Here is a 19380-nt window from a genome sequence, read left to right on the forward strand (position 1 = left end):
ATTTTTATTTTTAATTTTGTCTTTTTGCCTTTTCTAGGGCTGCTCCCTCGGCATATGGAGGTTCCCAGGCTAGGGGTTGAATCGGAGCTGCAGCCACCAGCCTACGCCAGAGCCACAGCAACGCCGGATCCGAGCCGTGTCTGCAACCTACACCACAGCTCACAGCAACACCGGATCCTTAACCCACGGAGCAAGGCCAGGGATCGAACCCCCAACCTCATGGTTCCTAGTCGAATTTGTTAACTGCTGCGCCACGATGGGAACTCCGAAATTACATTTTAGGTGAGTCACTCCAACAACCCAGATACAGATGTTGTGAAGACCACTTCTAGAAACTTGTCTAGGATACCTTCTTGATAAAATACACTGATCCTCTGAGTCATTTGATCAAAATATTGAATGGAAATGGAGAAGAAACATACCATTTTTGTGAAGAAATAAAGTAAAAGTCTGGACCTATTTTGCCTGTGTCACATATGCAATGTATACACCAGCCTCATTCTTCCCAACCAGGACTTTTGTCCTATTATTTTGGAGGAGTTTTGAAATACTGATTCCTAGGCTCTATCTCAAAAGATTCTGATTCTGTGAGCCTCGGAATGTTTATTTAAAAGCTCCGCAAGTTTGGGAATCACTAGCCCTGATCTTTTTGCAATCTAGCTCTTTCTGATCTATAGGTTTGTATTGATTTTTCCTTCTTTAAATATTACTTTGATGGGTCCAAATATTACTTTGTTGATATTCAAAGCAGCATATCACACTGTTATAATTAGAAGAACAAAGAGGCATTTAACTCCCTTAAACATGTTTTGTAGAACAGAAATGTGTATATTGTGGAAATAGTTCCCCATTTTATATCAGCACAATCGAGGTATCATAACCCCCCCTTATCCATGGCATATGCCTGTAACCACAGATAGTACCGTGCCCTGTGTATACCAAGTTTTTTCCTAAATATACATATCTATGGTAAAGTTTAGATTATAAATTAGACACAGTAAGAGAGTAGCAACAACAATAAAATAGAATAATTCAAGCCATACACTGTAATAAAAGTTACGTGAATGTGGTTCTCTGTGTCTCAAAATATCTTACTGTACTGTACTCCCCCTCTTCTTGTGATGATATGAGATGATAAAAGGCCTGTGTGAAGAGATGAAGTGAGGTGAATACGTAGGCATTCTGATGTAGTATTAGGCTATTATTGACCTTCTCTTTCTGTGTCAGAAGGGTCATCTGTTTCCAGTGCTCCTGGATCATGGAGCCGTGACAGTGTCAGTGGTTGAATGTGAGGAGTAGATGGTGTCGATGGTTGGGGATCCTGGATGAGATGGAGCCTCATGGCACAGGATTTCATCACACTACTCAGAGGATACCCCATTTAAAACTTAACTATTTACTTCTGGAGCTCTGAAACTGCAGAAAGTAAAACTGCAGAGGTGGGGAGGGGTGGCTACTGTTAATTAGCTAATTTGTTTTTATAGGTGTAGAAAGAATAGGTTGTTGTGTACAGTTTTGTAAAATATCTTTATTTCCCTGAGATAATGTCTGCCTTTGTATATATCTTCATATGAGAAGAATTAATATAGGAAATGTTAAGTCTATTGTAATGGAAGGCTACATTTCTACTAGTTTGGAGAGTGCCTAATTCTAGTACATTTGCATGATGGAATATTATGCAGTTATAAATAATAATGTTTATCATGACCTGGAAAATGTTTTATAATTTTCATTTAAAAATGCTATGAAATCATGTGTACTATACCATCACAAGTATTTTTAATTAGAAGTAAGCAAAAAGAATTAAGTAGAGAAAAAAAGGAGATATTAATTCAAAATTTTACTTTTACTGGAAGGACAAAGAGTATATTAAAATTTTTTCTGCTTTTAATATTTTCTAAATTTTCTGTAAGTATGTATCACTTACACTACATAAAGAAAATAAATGTTATTTTCAAGGAATCATGTACTAAATAAATTGTCAATTTTTCAGTGTAAAAAACTTTCAGGTATTTGAAATAGAGTCCCTTTTTTATTACTTGATTAATACATAGGAAACAGAAATGTGACTATTTGAATCCTTTGGTAAACTGAAACTTTGGACTTGGATTCTATTCGATCATATGATCATATGATCATATGATATGATATTCTGAGAATTTACTTCTAATGTAATATACTATGGCGACTTCTTTGGGAGAAGTCCGGAAGCCACCTGCCTTGCCCTGTTCTGTTTTCTGCCTTGCCCTATAGTTTTAATTACAATTTTGTGAATCAGTGGAAGAAGTACAGACTAGGAGGAAACGTTTGCAATTATCCTGAGCCCTTCCTTTCCAGAAGAGGAGCAGGAAATCTGAAGTGGCTTGTTGACTGCCTAATAAGTGCCTGTCCAGTATCCTACTTCTCTTTCCTCTTTACCTTGGCCTCTTCAGCTCCATATAATAACATTAAGAACGTCTTGTTTTTCTTTTTATATTTTGCTTTTTACTTTTTAGGTCCACACTTACAGCATATGGAGATTCCCAGGCTAGGAGTTGAGTCAAGAGATGCAGCCGCCGGCTTAACGCCACAGCCACAGCAATGAAGGATCTGAGCCACATCTGTGACCTCCGCTGCAACTCATGGCAACACCTGATCCTTAACCCACTAAGCAAGGCCAGGGATTGAACCCACATCCTCATGGACACTAGTCGGGTTTGTTACTGCTGAGCCTCAATGGGAACTCCAAGAATGTCTTCTTGAAAAGAAAATTCAGAGGATGTGGGGGTGGGGGAAAGGCATATGAGTAGGAGAAACTTAGAGAAAGAACAGTTGAGGGCTAGAAGACCTAGTGGTGTCTTAGCCAAGGAGAGACTTGAGTCCATGAAGGGTGAACTGCATTTGGAGGAAAATACAACCCACTTTCAGATCAAAGCCTAGGATGCCCTATGTGATCAGATCACCCTCTGCCTTCCACACTCTTCTTGTTACTCTGTCTCTCTAACCTGTTGTTATCCAGCTGTTCTTCTGTTCCTTGAGCACAGCACTTGCTTGTCATCCCCTGTGGTCTTTGCATGACTGTCTCTTCATGTTAAAAGCATCACCTTAAAAGTCGGCTTTTTCAAGGCCCTTCTTTGACCACATCTTTTAAGGGAGGCTTTCCCCTCTTATTCTCTATCATATCACACTGTTTATTTCTTTCAAAACAGTTAGCATAATTTGTATTTTATAGCCATCTGTTTGTTCATTTCTTTACTCTTTGTTCTGAGAAATGAGTGAGAATGTCTGTTTTATTCATCACTGGAGTTTTAGAGCTTGACAAAGCACAGGGTGTGCAGTAGACTCATAATAAATATTTATTGAATGAATGCATGAGTAAAAATGGCAACTAATAGAATTCTATGGAATGTAGATCTGTTTTAAGAACATTCTCCTTATAGTAAGATCTGCTCTTTTCTTTTTAAAGCAAAGCATAAACAACCTAACCTATATAAATGGTTGTCCACCATCTTCATCTTATTAGGAAAAACACATTTGCTTTCTCTAAATGCCCTCCCCAGTGGGGTGGAAGTGTCAGGCTTCAGTGGTGGGTGTGGGGACAGTAGTAGTTTTTCCTGAGTCAGGGCTGGTGCGGGATGTGTGTGTGCGTGTGTATGCACCTGCTGTGAACGGATGAGAGCCCAGAAATGTGGTGGAACGCAGAAGGGTAACCCAGAAAGTCGTCAGAACAAAAGAGATCTGAGTCATAGATCAAAGCCAGAGTCTGACATTAGGGAAGTGAAGAGAAATTAAACCCAAGCACATGGAGAATAAATAGGAGGAAGTCCCAGCTATTTCATTAGAATGGCCATATCGCCTGCCACTTGGAGTGTTGGGCATGGCCTGGGATTTAAAGGCTATATGTGCAATGGACAAAGCCCACTTTTCAGCAATTCCTTTTTTTTTTTTTTTTCCTCTACAAATACCCTGTGAATAAACAATTGAAAAATCCTAGTAGGCTGTTACTTGGTGGCCCCCTTTGAATTACTCCTCCTCATATTCATGCTTTGTATAGATAGATCCCTTTCACATTGACTCTTAGCTTGGCATGTGCCTTGTTTTGGCCAGTGGAACATTAGATAGCATATTGTAAGCAGTGGGGGGTTTTACTGCCTTTTTTTTTTTTTTTTTTTTTTTTTGTCTTTTTGGAGCTGCACCCGTGGTATATGGAGGTTCCCAGGCTACGAGTCAAATTGGAGCTGTAGCCACTGGCCTATGCCACAGCCACAGCAATGCAGGATCCGAGCTGCGTCTGTGAACCACACCAAAGCTTGTGGCAACGCTGGATCCTTAACCCACTGAGCGAGGCCAGGGATTGAACCTGTGTCTTCATGGAGGTAACTGCTGAGCCACGGCAGGAACTCCAACCGGTGTTTAATAAGCGCTTTTATATGGGGCTTGTTCTTAGGGAATGTTACTTGGAGCCCTGAGTCACCTTGAAAGAGGTCCAGCCACCCTGCTGGCAGAATCATATGGACAAAGAGAAGAGTAGGTAGCCACAGATGTTCTAGCTTCTGAGCCGAGACCCCAGACATGTGAATGAAGAAGCCATATTGAATGTTCCAACTATTGCATTGGTTAAAAAAAAAAAAAAAACCCACTCAGCTGGACCTAGTCTACATTGCAGAATTATAAACAATCATAAATTATTGTGTTAAGCCCCTAGGTGTGTTTTGCAGTAGTGAGTATATTATGTTAGATATTTTATAATATACTTTAATATCAAAATGTCATAATGCCATCATTATCTATAATACCTTTTAAGATTAGCCAAATATATTCAGGATTGTTTTCCATTAAAACGAATAGGATATGGTTTAAACAATTATTGGCATATCACCAGAAGCTTTAAGCATAAAGAGAACTAAAAATTATAGAACCATTGCTTATAGTCTGCACTTTAGCAAGTAAGCCATTATATCACTGAGTGGTAAAAGCACTGATTCAAGTAACCCTTGGATTCTATGGCATTTTGGTTAGGAACAAAAAGAGTTAAATTTGGTTTCCGTAGTTTGTTAGCTCTGGCCTTGGGGAAGTATTTATTCTCTCTCAGGCTCAGTTTTCTCCTCTGAAAAATAGGAGTGAAGCATAATCAAAAGATAATCAGCATGCATGTTAAATAAGATAATGCAGGGCTAAATCTGGGGTACTTCGAGAATACTTAATAAATGGTTGCTTATCATCATTATTGTTGTTGTTAGTGGTATAATAAGAGCACAGGAGGGAGGAAAGGAAACAGAAAAGAGAAAATGCTGTTGCCATTTTATTTTTCTTTTCGGGTTTCTTCTGTGTGTTAGTGCATTTACCCCCATGCTTTCACGTGCCCACGCCTGGCTGTTTCGAAGAAGAAACACTGGCCTGTAGAGGTCCTTCCAGTACTTTAAAGGGCAGACATATCACCTGGAGATTTTATTAGCAGGCAAATTGTGTTTCCGAGGGGCCTTGAGGGCCTGAGAATTTGCATTTTAAGTCCTCCATTGATGGTGATACTGGTCCTTGGATCACTTTGGAAGGGGCCTGTGAGATGACGTGTTACTCGTGATCTTTCATCCTTTGGTCTTCACTCTCCTCTTCAGCCATCGTCTCTCACCATTCATAATTGTTCCTCAGTCACACAGAATTTTTTTCTGTGATGGTGCTTACCAGGTGTAGTTAAAGTGACTTGTTTAAATATGTGTATGGTCCACTTTATCTCCTCTGCGATTTCTGTGATGCGGACCGCTTGGGTCTTACTTATCTTGACATTTCAAGAAATGTCTTTTCATGCATGCCCTTATGATGCTCATGACTGTAGACCAGAAACTTCATCTTTCACCTTTCTAACCGGAAGTAGTGGGTGTTCTCAGAGTGAACCTTCTAAATATCTGGCTATGCATCCTGGAGTTTGAAGGGATCCTTGCCAGCATCCTTGATTGGTAACAGGAGAAAGATGGATTGTTCACAGATGTGAGGTAATTTAGGGAGGATAATGTGGATTGCCCTTGGTTCAGACCGTTTCTTTTTGTGACTGTTAATGCACACCCATCTTATATCATATAAGCAAATAATGGCAAACTAGGTAATATTTGAAACAAAGTCAGTGTTCTCCTTTGGAAATGTTGAGGGTAAACTGGAATTAAAAAGATAATATCTGTTTTCTTTGGAAAATTGGGTTGCTCCATATGTACAAGTGAATTGATTTCTGTTTTTATTTCTGTGTTTGTTCACTGTGGCTACATCTGTGCTGTACTTTGTAGACTTGAAATAATTATATGCAATCATCTGACCTTCATTTATGGTTATACTGACTTGGAGATGTAATTCACTGTGCAGTTAGTTTTAATACAGAAGGGAGGCTGGGTAAGAGAAACTTGGCACTATGTTAAGTGGAGACTAATTAAATAAAGAATTTTAAAATAATTTCTCTAACTGTATTAGCCCAGCATTTGAACGTTTCCAGCAATATTATTTCTGCAACAACATTCTCAAATAGTCAGTGCTTTTTGTAAGTTCATAAATATTGCAGTCACATGAAAATACTTCTCTCCCTGTGAATTTTGAAAATCTATAAATTTTTTTTTGCTCTGGTTGGCTAACATTTTGCATTTTGTTGAATAGTTCTTGATTTAAAATGATGATATTTAAAATAGCTTATTTTGAGTAAATACAGGAGACTGGTTGAGGTTTTTTGTGGGGATTTTTTGTGGGTTTTTTTTTTTTTTTGCACATTAGCCAAGGTAGTATGCAGTTTAATTTAATTGTTATCACTATTATTTGTTTATTTAACAAACATTTGTCAGGTACCTGTTAAATGGAGGACTGGAGGACACGTGATGGTAAAATGCTGTTTACATTTTACATTTTCTATAGTGAATCCTGGAGGATTTAGAAGAAGCAGTTTGTAATTTGTAAGCATGACTTGATAGCAGGTTGTGAAACAGATATTTTTCTTTACTAAAATGTAGAATTTGATAAAATATAAGTTGGTGTTTAAAATGGCTGGCTTGTTCAGAATAATTTATATCAACAGAAAATTAAATTGAAACCTGGACCATGTCTTTTAGGTAAGAAAAGATATTTCCCAAATTGGGTATTAGCTAATGCTTGACACACATTTAATCATGTGTTCAGCCACCATGTTGCTAATTATTCTTAAACATGGACTCCAGGAAACCCAATCGCCACCCCTAAGTAAAGAGAAAATATACATAGTATTTATTCTACTACCAAAAAGCATAGTCTTTGCACATCACTGATTTTATTCCTTATTTTATTTTCATTATTTGTGACAATGATTTTTTTGTGTGTGATGAATACACATATAATTATAAATATAATTCAGACAATATGCTGTTTTGTGGGCCCTTATGGTAATAGAATTGTCTAAAACGTGGGTATGGACTAATGTTCTTTGTGCTTTCACATCGAGCTTTTCACTTCATCCTCACATTTGCCTAGTGAATTATAGCTGTTGGTGCTTGTCCCTGTTTTACTAAAGCACAGAGGGATTATGCTGCACGTCTGAGGAAGAGTATTCAAAAAGAGATTTCCTGATGGATGCACCACTGTACACTGCACTGTAGCATGCTGCCCCTCAGGGAAAATGTTGTACTTCACACACTCGATATTGCAAATGCATTGGTTGCTATAGTGCAATTTAGTTTATTATGATAACTGGGGTCATTTCATCAGTTGGGATCATTTTGAGAGAAGCCCTTAGTGGAATTTCAATCATAATGTTCTTGAATGGTGGCACTGGCACATTTCGCAGGTTTTCAGTTTCATTGGCTCTCACTGTTTCAAAAGATTAGACACCAGAATGCTGAAAATCAGACCAGGCAGTAATTTTAGGTTCTAGGAACCTTAAATATACTAAGAGAAAATGTCTTCATATATGTGTCAGTAAATAAGACTGAATTTAAGTACACTCATTAAGTAGTTCAGTGAGGTACATTAAAAGCTACCTCTGCTTATGAAGTTCCCTTTGTGGCTCAGTGGTTAATGAATCTGACTAGGATCCATGAGGATGTGGGTTCGATCCCTGGCCTTGCTCGGTGGGTTAAGGATCTGGTGTTGCCATGAGCTGTGGTCTAGGTTGCAGACGTGGCTTGGATCTGGTGTGGCTGTGGCTATGTTTGGCAGCTGTAGCTCCAATTCAACCCCTAGCCTGGGAACTTACATATGCCACAGGTGTGGCCCTAAAAAGCAAAAAAAAAAAAAAAAACAACAACAAAAACCCACAAAAAACTTCCTCTGCTTAATTTGTAAAAAACACCTATTTTTTTTTTTTTCCCAAGTTTGGAAATTAAAAATGTTTAAGAGAAGGACATGGGATTTCATATTTTAGAAATGTATGTGGAATGAATATAGTAATGATGTTAATGATGCAGAAAGATTAGTTCTACTATTACATGTAACTCTTAACTTGAGGATTTGGATCCATGAAGATAAAGTTTCAGTGTACCCATCAGAGTAGCTTGATTGCCTAAAATCTATGTTCTCACGCCACAGACTTTCATTAAACAAACTGTGAATTTTAATTTGAAATGTGTTTGGAAACCAATTCCTCCTGAAAGATGAATTTATTGCCTGAAAACTGGGTACTTCAGAAATGCCAAGTAAATCCAGTTCATCTTCAGTTGCCCGTTGTGTCTGTTTTTAATTTTAGGCAATTGCGTTTGTGACCCACTCTCATTTGGCTTTACTTTTTGAGAATCAGTGCTCCGAAGAAAGAAAAAATAAACCCACTTTTGTTCCTAGTTTATTTGCAGACCAGGTCAGACACCCTTGATTAGCTCTCAGTTGGAGGATAATTTGAACCTTGACAGATTTCGAACCCAAACAGCAGGGTTTCTCTAGTCTGGCCAACAGATAGAAAAAATAAAATAAAAGCTAATTCCAGTTCACAAGCCGTACAACAGGACTGAATAAATGTGCAACTGTTAATGAATAGCTATTTCAAATATTTACAAAAGGCCCAAGAAAAAAGAAAAGATTAGCATCTTAGGCAGCTGTTCTAAGGAAACCCTATTAAAAATAAACATGATAAATGATGTTTCAGAGCTAATATATCTGTCAAATATCAAATACACGCAAAGAAAAAAGACACTGTTTCAGAAAAAAAATGAGTAAGATACTTTGCGGCAAGGCTATCTTGCTTTGTGGTTAACTCCAGAATTTTATTCTTATTCTTTTTTAAATGTGTCTTTTCTAACCCTTCAAATATTCATAGGGATGTTATTTTACAGATTGTAAGGTTATGGGTAAGTAAATGGAATCATTTGAATTGAATCCATTGTGATTAAATTGGTTAGAAACTTTAAAATTCGACTATATATCATTTGAATGAAGACATACTGTTAATTGTTATTTTATGGGCTTGCCGATGATATAATGGCTTGAATATGACCGTAGTAACATTTTAGCATCATGGCAATTGTGCTAGAAAATGCTACATAAAAACCGAAATTATTGCTGAAGTGGTGAGATGTTGGTTCCTAGCACTGATTACAAGTACAGTTATTATTGTCTCCATGTGCTTTAATGGTGTTTCTACACATCCATCCTAGTCTCTTCATGTAGGTACCCCTTTTGCATTTAGCTGAAATTAAAGGGAACCGACTTGCCACGCATTAATATCTTACATAGTAGACCTTTGCCATTCAAGACTCAACGTCTGTGTTTTTAACTATTTCTTAACGCACTGAAAGTCTCTGGCAAGAAGCAGTTTGACTTCTTTTCTGAAGCTTGAATTTGTATTTGAATAACTGTATTCTGAGGCCCAAGTGGCAGATCAAGTCACTTATCTGATGAGTGAGTTTAGCCCGCAGCTTAGCATTTATCTCATCAGTGTGATGTAGAGTAAGTCTCTGTAATTTTGGGGTTGTGAATTACTAAATCTGTGTCTGCGTCCAAGATGTCACCTAACGGGAAGCCCATTACTAGTGGACTAACGTCATGGGTTTGGAGAAATGTGGATGATAAAGATCCACTGTATTAATAATTGAGTATTTGAAAAGTTGAAAAATAATTATTTTGATTTGAGGTCATTTCTCGTTTGTAAAAGTCTGATTCTTTACCGAGAATACGGATCATTTTGTGAAAGTTGAAGTAACATGTTCATGGTTGAGGTTTACCCTTTGTGGGAGTGATGTCTATGAGGCAAATATAAAGCAGTTTGGTTGTGATCTAGGAGTCAGGGCAGTATATTGATGTATCATTAGGCCCACTCTTTGTTTCCAAGCCAGGTTCAGAACCAGTGCAGAAGTACGGCCACCTTCAGTCCTTTCTATAGAGTGCGTTTTTTTGGGGAGACCTTGGTGAAGGCTGACAGGGAATCACTGGATATCGTGATCCGGCCCTAGCCTGTTTCTCTCGCTTTGCTTTCCATTCTTCCCCAGGGACATACTCAGCAGCATCTTTGTGGACCCCTTTTCCCTAAACCCACCCAAACTTCACAATTAAACACTCCCTAACAATGTCACCTAGAATAGGCCTTAATCACCATTAATTCACTTTTGCCCCCTACTGTAAGGGTTAGAAAAATGCAAGGGTAATGACTAACAAACATTAAACTGATGTGTAAAGGGGGCATGAATAAGTAGTGAGGGGTGAGAAAGAAAGCCTGACAAAGTGGCTTTGAGGCACATATTGCTTCTCTGTAATAAACAATAGTATTGCATAACTGTTTAATTCTTTGAAATATACGTACTGCATATACACACACACATCATGAGGGGAATTATATTATTACTTATACATAGGAGAGCAGTGTCAAAATTTGATTTTGCTTTTTGATTTTTGCTTTTTAGGGTCACATATGTGGCATATGGAAGTTCCCAGGTTAGGGGGCAAATCAGAGCTTCAGTTGCTGGCCTACGCCACAGCCACAGCAGTGCCAGATCTGATCCGTGCTTGCAACCTACAACACAGCTCATGGCAACGTAGGATCCTTAACCCACTGAGCGAGGCCAGGGATCAAACCCGCATCCTCGTGGTTACTAGTCAGGTTCATTACAGCTGAACTGCAACAGGAACTCCAAAATTTGGTATTTTTTAATAACTTTTCTATTTCCGCTCTGTTGAAGGGGTACTAAATATCACCTCCATTCTAAAAGTGGTTTTAGTGAAATCCGGACATTTCTGTTCTTTATTTAAAAAATACTTTGGTTCAAACTCTATTGATAACACTAAATTTTCATGCTGTTCTGCAGTTGTATTAGACCCTTAAACTTAGGCTCCCTTTGTACTTCATCATTGTAATTTACACACTGGGTTGGTACATTCTCTCCAAGACAGTTTGTCTTGTGCCTCCAGCTGCTCCCCAATAGCCATTGTGCTGAATAAGCACTTATTTCAGTATGTCCTTGATACAATTAATGCAGGCATCTGCAGAAGCGGCGGCGGCGGCAGCAGCTGCAGTGCCTTATGGAAGCCAACTTCTGCTTAGCATTGTGATAAAAGAAATAGTTTTGAGCTGGAAGCTAATGTTGGCTTATTTTTAGCATAAAAAGAGTTGCACCTGCCAGGGCTAGCGGAGGACTGAGGTTTGTTGATTACACGTTCTTGTTAGTGCCATTGTTATTGGTAAAATGGGGGTGATGTCATCCTTATCAAACTGAATTGGCACCCTGTAGAGTGACAAATAATTTACCCTCTGCGGTTTTATCAGCATGGGCCGCATGTTAGAAGCAACCCGAGTGCTGAGTTTTCACAGTTGAATGCTATGGAACTGCAGAGGTGTATGAAAATGAAAGGGATTGATACTTGTAATCAGTGCACATAGTAATGGCCAAGGTGTAATGAAACATAAGTGCACATTTAGGGTAATTATGCTGCTACCAGGTGGGGCCCTGGGGCTTTGCATGTATAGAAGCTGCTTGAGGTGGCGGATGTGCAGCGAGGAATCCTGCCGCACCATCTGGTAGAGTCTCATTTTCTCATTAATTCTTCTGTCCCCTAAGTCTGGGCTGCATTGACTTTGAACAGCACTTCATCTGTTCAGTATCTCATCTCATTTTAGTTGGGAGTTGCTTTCAGCAGTGGTATTGATATGATGTAATTCACAGTCTCAGCTATGTGAAATATATTAAAACAAAGCATCAAGTTGATTTTTTTTTTTTTTCCTCGAGTAGAGCTGTCTTTAGTAACATCCATGTGACTGTATCTAAAAGAGTCACTGTTTTGGTAGTTGTTTTTAAATAAATATTAGCTGTTCACATTGCCTAAATGCACATTGTTTTCCAAAATATGAATAAAATTATTTTATTTATAAAAATTCCAAAATGCATTTTTTGGTAATTTTTAAAAAACCATAAGTTTTATTTCTACAGGCTGATGTGGTTTTTGTTGAAAATATGGCATAAACTTATTTTACAGGAAAGTTTAGGAATAAGTTATTTGTACATCGATACTTAATGCCACTGAGCTCTATGCTTTAGAATGGTTAAAATGTTTTTTAAAAAAGAATAGCAAAATGTTAATTGAAGTTGTATATTTTGTGGGAAAGTAAGATGCTTTAATTTTTATGAATATTTTCACACAGTATTAAGAAAAATATATTTAAGACACCTTGCATAATATTTGTAGGTAGTTCACATATGACTGCTTTCTTTTAAATGTGAATATTAATATCAGAACTGTTAGTGGAATCTGTAGTATACATACTTATAACACAAAAACTAACAATAAAGTTGCCTCTGATGGTTGACTTCTTTATACCACACATTTTCTGAGTTCAGTGTATCAGAATGCTTTGGGCGATCTTGTGGTGTCTGTGGTTGCTCTTAACTGACATTAGATTAGCGATTTCACAATCCCTTTAATAAATACAAGTTTAATATTTATATGGTTTCTGAGGGTTTCTCTAAGAGCGTTCTATAAATAATAGAAATAGCCCTATTAAATTTTCCACTCAGAGGATCCCTGTGCATTTTGTTGTTCCATCTCCGTGAATTTTCCTAAAATGGAAACTGAGAGAAAGACATATTAGCTTCATCCTGAAACTGCATAAATGCCCCTAGCAACGCCCCTGCGGTCAGTGTCAGTGTGCTTACACAGAGTTTTGGGGAGATTTTCTGTCAGTGACAGTGCTGCCATCTGAATGCTCATCTGTGGATCTCCATCAATTTACTACTTTAAAATGCCCAGCTAATTTTTTTCCATGTTTACCTTGAATAAGGCTCCTAATACATTAATACAATCTATCTCCTTCCCCTCCTTTCTGTTTGTGTAAATTCATTTAAGGCAACAAATGAGAAGAGGCTGAAAACTCCTGGAAGTTCTCTCGGGGAATTACTTGATTACTACTTAATATGTAGCGTGGTGGTGGACAGAGAGTATGTCAGCAATGCCTTATTTCTGTCCTAAACTTTACTCTCTTGTGTTTAGAGCATTTAAATACCAGGATTCCCCCACCCCTCATACATTTAACAAACATTAGCTAGATCACCTATTTACCAGGCTATGAGCTTAGTAAAAGCCTGGGCAGTGAGGTCAGACGGTTTGAATCCTGGCTTGGCTACTAGCCAGGTATGTGACTTTGAGCTAGTAGTTTAAGCAAGACCCCTGATCCCTGGGCTCTTCAGGGCTGTCTCTGTCCGTTCCCTACTGTAAGATTAGCTGTGTCTCATAGCTTTATACTCAGTAGTGCCTTGTTACTTGATTATGTGAATTGCCAAATGCGCTATTTTATTTGAACGAGAATATAAATTTTCCATGAAATCCATATAATTTCCTGTCAAATCTATCTTTGTCACAGGTCTATAACATTCACTTAATTTACAAACAAAATATCTGTTCCTTTACCTGTGAGCAAAGAATGCTTGGGAACACAGTAGGCTTGAAGATCTCAAATGATGTGGGCCTAAGCTTGAGTAGATGCCTCAATTAGAATGTTGAAATTATTTTGCCCAAACATGGAGCAACAGGAAAGATCCAAGCAAATTCCTTAGAGATTGTAGTTGTGTAGTTTTATATAGCTTTAAATATAGAAGATTGTAGCCATGAAAATATACCATGTTTTTAAAAACATACTCAGCAACTATATTATTGAGAATAATTTAAAATGTATTCTTTAGAACAGCAGTATTTCTTGTCCTAATATGCACTTTTCTGATTATGGTTTTGATTATCAAAATTGCATTCAGCACTAAAGTAATTTTAGCAAGACTCATCAGAGTGCAGAGAAAGATTAATTTTGGCTTTCAAGATGGAGCGGGATTATCTAGGAGGTACATTTAAGCTGGGTTTCAAAGGAAATGTAGGGTTTGGTAGATGGTAATGTGGGAAAGGACATTTCTGTTCTAGGCTGGAAAAATAATGTACGCAAATACTGAAAGAGATGGCCATGCATATTTTAGTTAGGAACATGGCACAGTTTGAATAGCCGGGTGCATGGCAGTGTGCGATGGATTCTGTAGAGGCCCAGTTATTGAAACTTTGTGTCCACAACTGAGAAGCTTACATTATTTTGTAATTAGTGGAAGGAAATATCTTTTTTTCTTTTTTTAATCAGAAAGAACAGAGGAATGAATCTACATTTTAGGGAAATCATTCAAGTTGCAGTATGAGAGTGATTAGGAAAGGAAAAACATGGAGAAGAGTGAGATTATTAAAGGCTGTTCAAATGTTCCAGGTGAGAGTCTTTATCTTGGCATTGGGAGTTTTGAAAAGGATGAGTTAGAACCAAGGGATACTTTTTTTTTTAAGAGCTACACCCACCCTAGGGGTCCCGGGCTAGAGGTCAAATCGGAGCTGTAGCTGTGGGCCTACACCACAGCCATAGCAGCACCACATCTGAGCTGCATCTGCGACCTACACCACAGCTCACAGCAACTTGGGATTCTTAACCATTGAGTGAGGCCAGGGATCGAACCCACATTCTCATGGATACTAGTCAGGCTTGCTACTGCTAAACCACAACTTGAACTCCCCCCAAGGGATACTTTAGAATACAGATTTTGAAAAATTGGTGAATGGGAAAAACACACAAACAGTCCCAAATGACTGAAATTTGTAGCCTGGATGATTGGGCAAAGACATGGAAATCAAACAGCAGCAGCTTGTTTTAGAGGAAATTTTAGGCTTGGTGTTGCAAGTCTTTTTTTGTAGAAAAATATGGCTGTCCATTCCTGATTCTTACCTGAGGCTTTTTCCAAAAGTTCAAGTTTAAATGAGATTAGAGAGTCAAATTTTGAAGCAGGAAGCTGAAGGGGTGCCATCTGCTTTGCAGAAGTTGAGTAGAATGAGATTTAAGAAGATATCATCAGTGTGACAGTTAGGAACTCTTTGATTATTTGAAGAGAACAATTTCATTGTCATTCCCAGACTTTAGTGTGCCTAAGAATGGCTTTAGAAATGTCCAAAATGTGGATTTGTTAACTCTTTACACAAGTCTCTAGGACTTGAACAGGGCCTGGAAGTCTGCTTTTAAAAGTATTCAGATGGCGGAGTTCCTATCATGGCTCAGCGATTAACGAACCTGACCAACGTCTATGAGGACATGGGTTCGATCCCTGGCCTCACTCAGTGGGTTAAGGATCCGGTGTTGCTGTGAGCTGTGGTGTAGGTCACAGACACAGCTTGGATCCCGCATTGCTATGGCTGTGGTGTAGGCCGGTGGCTACAGCTCCAATTAGACCCCTAGCCTGGGAACCTCTATATGCCGTGGGTGTGTCCCTAAAAAGACAAAAAGACCAAAATAAATAAATACATAAATAAAAGTATTCAGATGGCAATAATGGTAATTATATGACTTATTATATGCCAGGCACTGTTTTAGGTTGATTCTATTTATAATCATGGTCTCATAAGAACCCTATGAGATGTACTGTAATTTCCCTACTTTACAAATGAGCAAACTGAATCACAGTGAGGTTAATAACTTGCCCCATTTACACAGCCAGCTCTCGACCACTGTGTTCCTCCCAGTGAGTGCTGAGCATCAGTAACTTAGAGTGTGGCCCATGAAAGGGGGTGAAGGAAGACCACTGACCCAGCCTGTCATCTACCAAGGCTCTGAGTCATTGTATTTATTTCTGTGGGTGTTTTGAAAGGCATCGCTTGGTTTTCCTGTTACAATTTTTATAACACTGTTTTGACCTTGCTTCATTTTTAATATTCGTTGAGCCTTAAATATAAGTGCCCAGGTTTCTTTTAACTTTCAAGAGGCCCTGGGCAAGTGATTGCAGAGGAAGTTGAATTGCAGTGAAATTAGTAGCTGAGTGGAGGCAGGGAAATCAAAGTAGCCAGGGTTTGGAGGTTAAGGAAGTAGCACCGGGCCCAGAATTCTATGTAGAAGGGTGTTAGGGTGGCAGTTCCACTGGGGAAGCTGGAGGGGGGGGGGAGTGGGGTTAGGGAGACATTGCTGGGGCCCCATACAGGCCACCCTTTGTTGGAAAGAAGAGTGGAAACGGGGTGGTAGAGGATGAACTTGCACGGAGGGAACGCTGTTTTTACATTAGGGGCTCTTTATGCATGTTTCTGTATGACAAGGAAAAAGGAAGTAGAAATAAAGATTTTGGTCTTACTGGAGAGACCGTTTTACATGATGAGAGAGCGATTTCAGAGGAGAAGGGGAAGGATCGTAAGGTTAGACAAGCAGAAGCATGGGAACACTGGTTACTGTGATGTGAAAAGGAAAAAGGAGAGTTCATGTAAAAAAAGGCGGGGACGATTTTGAAATGATGGAAGGAAGGTTGAAGACTTTCAAAATGAATGTTCTCCAGCTCTTTAATAAGTAAATAGCCAGGTCATCTGTTCCCAGCAGTCACTTGGGATTTGAGGAGAATGGTTGAATATCACGTGATAACTATATGTCTCTGTAGACCTTTAAAACTGGTAAGAGAAGAAAAATAACAGAAGCTCTTAGAAGATGTTTCAGTATTTAGATTTAAAATATTGCATCTTCACTGTTGTTTCTGAGATGTGTTGGGGGGGTTGGAAGACAGATTCCAGGAGGGGGCAGCAGCGCTATAAGCATTTAATTTGGGTACATATTTCCTTTCTCTGTCCACTTGGCATTTAAAAATTAAGTAACAGTGTGTTTTCTGTCTCTATCGGCTTAACGAAAAAAAAATCTATAAAGCTATTTAATAGTCTTATAATTAATTAATCTCACATTATTAAACTTAGCAATTGTGGGAAGTACTGAAAATTATCCTTATATGTAGGAATCCTGGGGGTTCCCATCGTGGCTCAGCGGTAACTAACTTGACTAGCATTCATGAGGATGCGGGTTCAAACCCTGGCCTCACTCAGTGGGCTGAGGATCCAGTGTTGCTGTGAGCTGTGGTGTAGTTCGCAGACACAGCTTGGATCTCGAGTTACATTGATGTGACTGTGGTGTAGGCTAGCGGCTGCAGCTCTGATTTGACCACTGTCCTGGGAATTTCCATATGCAGCACTGAAAAAAAAAAAAAAAGGAAAAGAAAAAAAAAAATTGGAGTTCCCGTTGTGGCACAGTGGTTAACGAATCCGGCTAGGAACCATGAGGTTGCGGGTTCGATCCCTGGTCTCGCTCAGTGGGTTAAGGAACTGGCGTTGCCGTGAGCTGTGATGTAGGTTGCAGACACGGCTCAGATCTGGCATTGCTGTGGCTGTGGCACTGGCTGGCAGCAACAGCTCCGATTAGACCCCTAGCCTGGGAACCTCCATATGCCTCGGGAGTGGCCCAAGAAATGGCAAAAAGACCAAATAAATAAATAAATAAAAAAGACCTGAGACACGAAAAAAAAAAAAATTTAAAAAGAGTTCTATTTGAAAATTTTGGTATGATATAGGCCTCATTTTGCCTCATGTTTGCGTGTGGCTTGTGTGATAAGAAATCCAAAAAGAAAAGCTCACCAGCTTAAATAGCTTTTAAAATATAAACTGTGGGAATATAGGACTAATTGGGCTTGGTGAAAGAATTTTTAACATCTAAACATTAATTTTTATTGAGCACAGACTGAATTGAAAAAGGCTAAGCTTACGTGTTAAAATAATTTGGCAATCTAACTACAGATTCAAAATTTCCGAAAATGTAAATAAATTAAAATGTTAGGCAGTGTTTTGCCATCTGTAATGAATTAGCATTCCATTTTTACCCGCTGCTGCTGGGGTTTTGAAGCTGACTCAGGATCTGAACCCACTGGTGGGTTGGTGCTGATAAATAGAAGAACCTGGAGTTTAAAACGACAGGGCTGGGCTGGTGATTAGAAAAGTCACTGCAGGTTTAAGCAGCAAAAATTCCACTCGGGGCAGGAAGTAAGGGTATACTTTGTGTTAGGATGTGACAGTACAAATAAGGAAGATGGGTACGACTGCTTGCCACTCAGGGGTCACAACATCCAGACTGTCCCTCCTGTTGAGTGTGGAGTCATCTTTGGAGGAAAAAATAATCCCTTTCTTTTATCCAGTAGACATATTTTAAGCTAAATGGCAGTATTTGTACATTGCTGGGGAATTTTCTACTCTAGATAAAATTCACTAGTGTCTTTTCGTCTTCTATTTCATTCCCAAAGCTTTTATTCTGAGCTAGAGGAGATCATGACTTCTTGGAAAGATTTTGTTCTTTTTTTGTTGTTGCTGTTGTCTTTTCAGGGCTGCACCTGTGGCATATGGCGGTTCCCCAGGCTAGGGGTCGAATTGGAGCTATAGCTGCTGATCTACACCACAGCCACAGCAACTCGGGATCCAAGCCTCATCCGTGACCTGCACCGCAGTTCACGGCAATTCCGGATCCTCAACCAGGGATTGAACCTGCCTCCTCATGGATCCTACAGATTCATTTCCACTGAGCCTTGACGGGAGCCCCTTCTTGGAAAGAATTTGAATGTTGAAGTCAGACTGTCATTTTTTTTAGGTGTGTGATCTTGTCGAATCAGTGGCTTAAGCCTCTTTTACAGTTACCTCATCTGTGAAAGAGGGATGATGTTTATCTGGAGGAATTGTCAGGACAATTCTTGTACCTTGGAAAGCCACCTCAGTCTGACATTGTTTTTATAGGCCTCAAGACAGGTAAATAAAGGGAGAAAATCAATAATGGCTCGTGTTTGGTCACTCTGCCTTTCTGAGGGACTAAGGCCTCCACAGGTGATCTGATTTCCTGCACCTTGTTAAGCTCTGTGATACAACGAGTAGTAAGCACGGAGCAGATGTGAAGGTTTAGCATTTACTCTACATAGTAATGTACCCGAATGATACTATATTTATTTCACAGATATGATATTGCTTTTATGCTTAGTAGGCATTTATTATTTTTTTCCCTTGGTATATTGTTATCAAAAGGGCAGATGTTTCGTAAAAGCCCGCTTGCTTCAGAATTGAAATGTTTTGGTGTCCTTCGTCCTTATATTTTCAGTATCGTGGTGCAAAACTCAATATATCCTGATTCTGTAAATA

The 19380-nt window shown here is 38.9% G+C and overlaps 1 protein-coding gene and 2 long non-coding RNA genes across 52 annotated transcripts in view; all 3 read left to right on the forward strand.

The window, feature by feature from the left end:
- The window catches only part of CDKAL1 (CDK5 regulatory subunit associated protein 1 like 1), a 951913-nt gene that overhangs the window by 298200 nt on the left and 634333 nt on the right, over positions 1-19380 (forward strand). The gene's annotated exons all lie outside the window — the stretch shown is intronic.
- On the forward strand, positions 218-8233 carry LOC146401215 (uncharacterized). The gene is made up of 2 exons (XR_014809734.1): positions 218-2698; positions 4356-8233. It is a non-coding gene; the product is annotated as an uncharacterized LOC146401215 (long non-coding RNA).
- Positions 8663-16497, forward strand: LOC146401216 (uncharacterized). Its single transcript, XR_014809727.1, has 2 exons — positions 8663-14759; positions 15612-16497. It is a non-coding gene; the product is annotated as an uncharacterized LOC146401216 (long non-coding RNA).

This window comes from Sus scrofa, chromosome 7, assembly GCF_054392235.1.
Source record: "Sus scrofa isolate SSC_HxYL_T2T_F1_AM1 chromosome 7, Sscrofa_HxYL_maternal_Yorkshire_Landrace_v2.0, whole genome shotgun sequence".
Lineage (NCBI taxonomy): Eukaryota > Metazoa > Chordata > Mammalia > Artiodactyla > Suidae > Sus > Sus scrofa.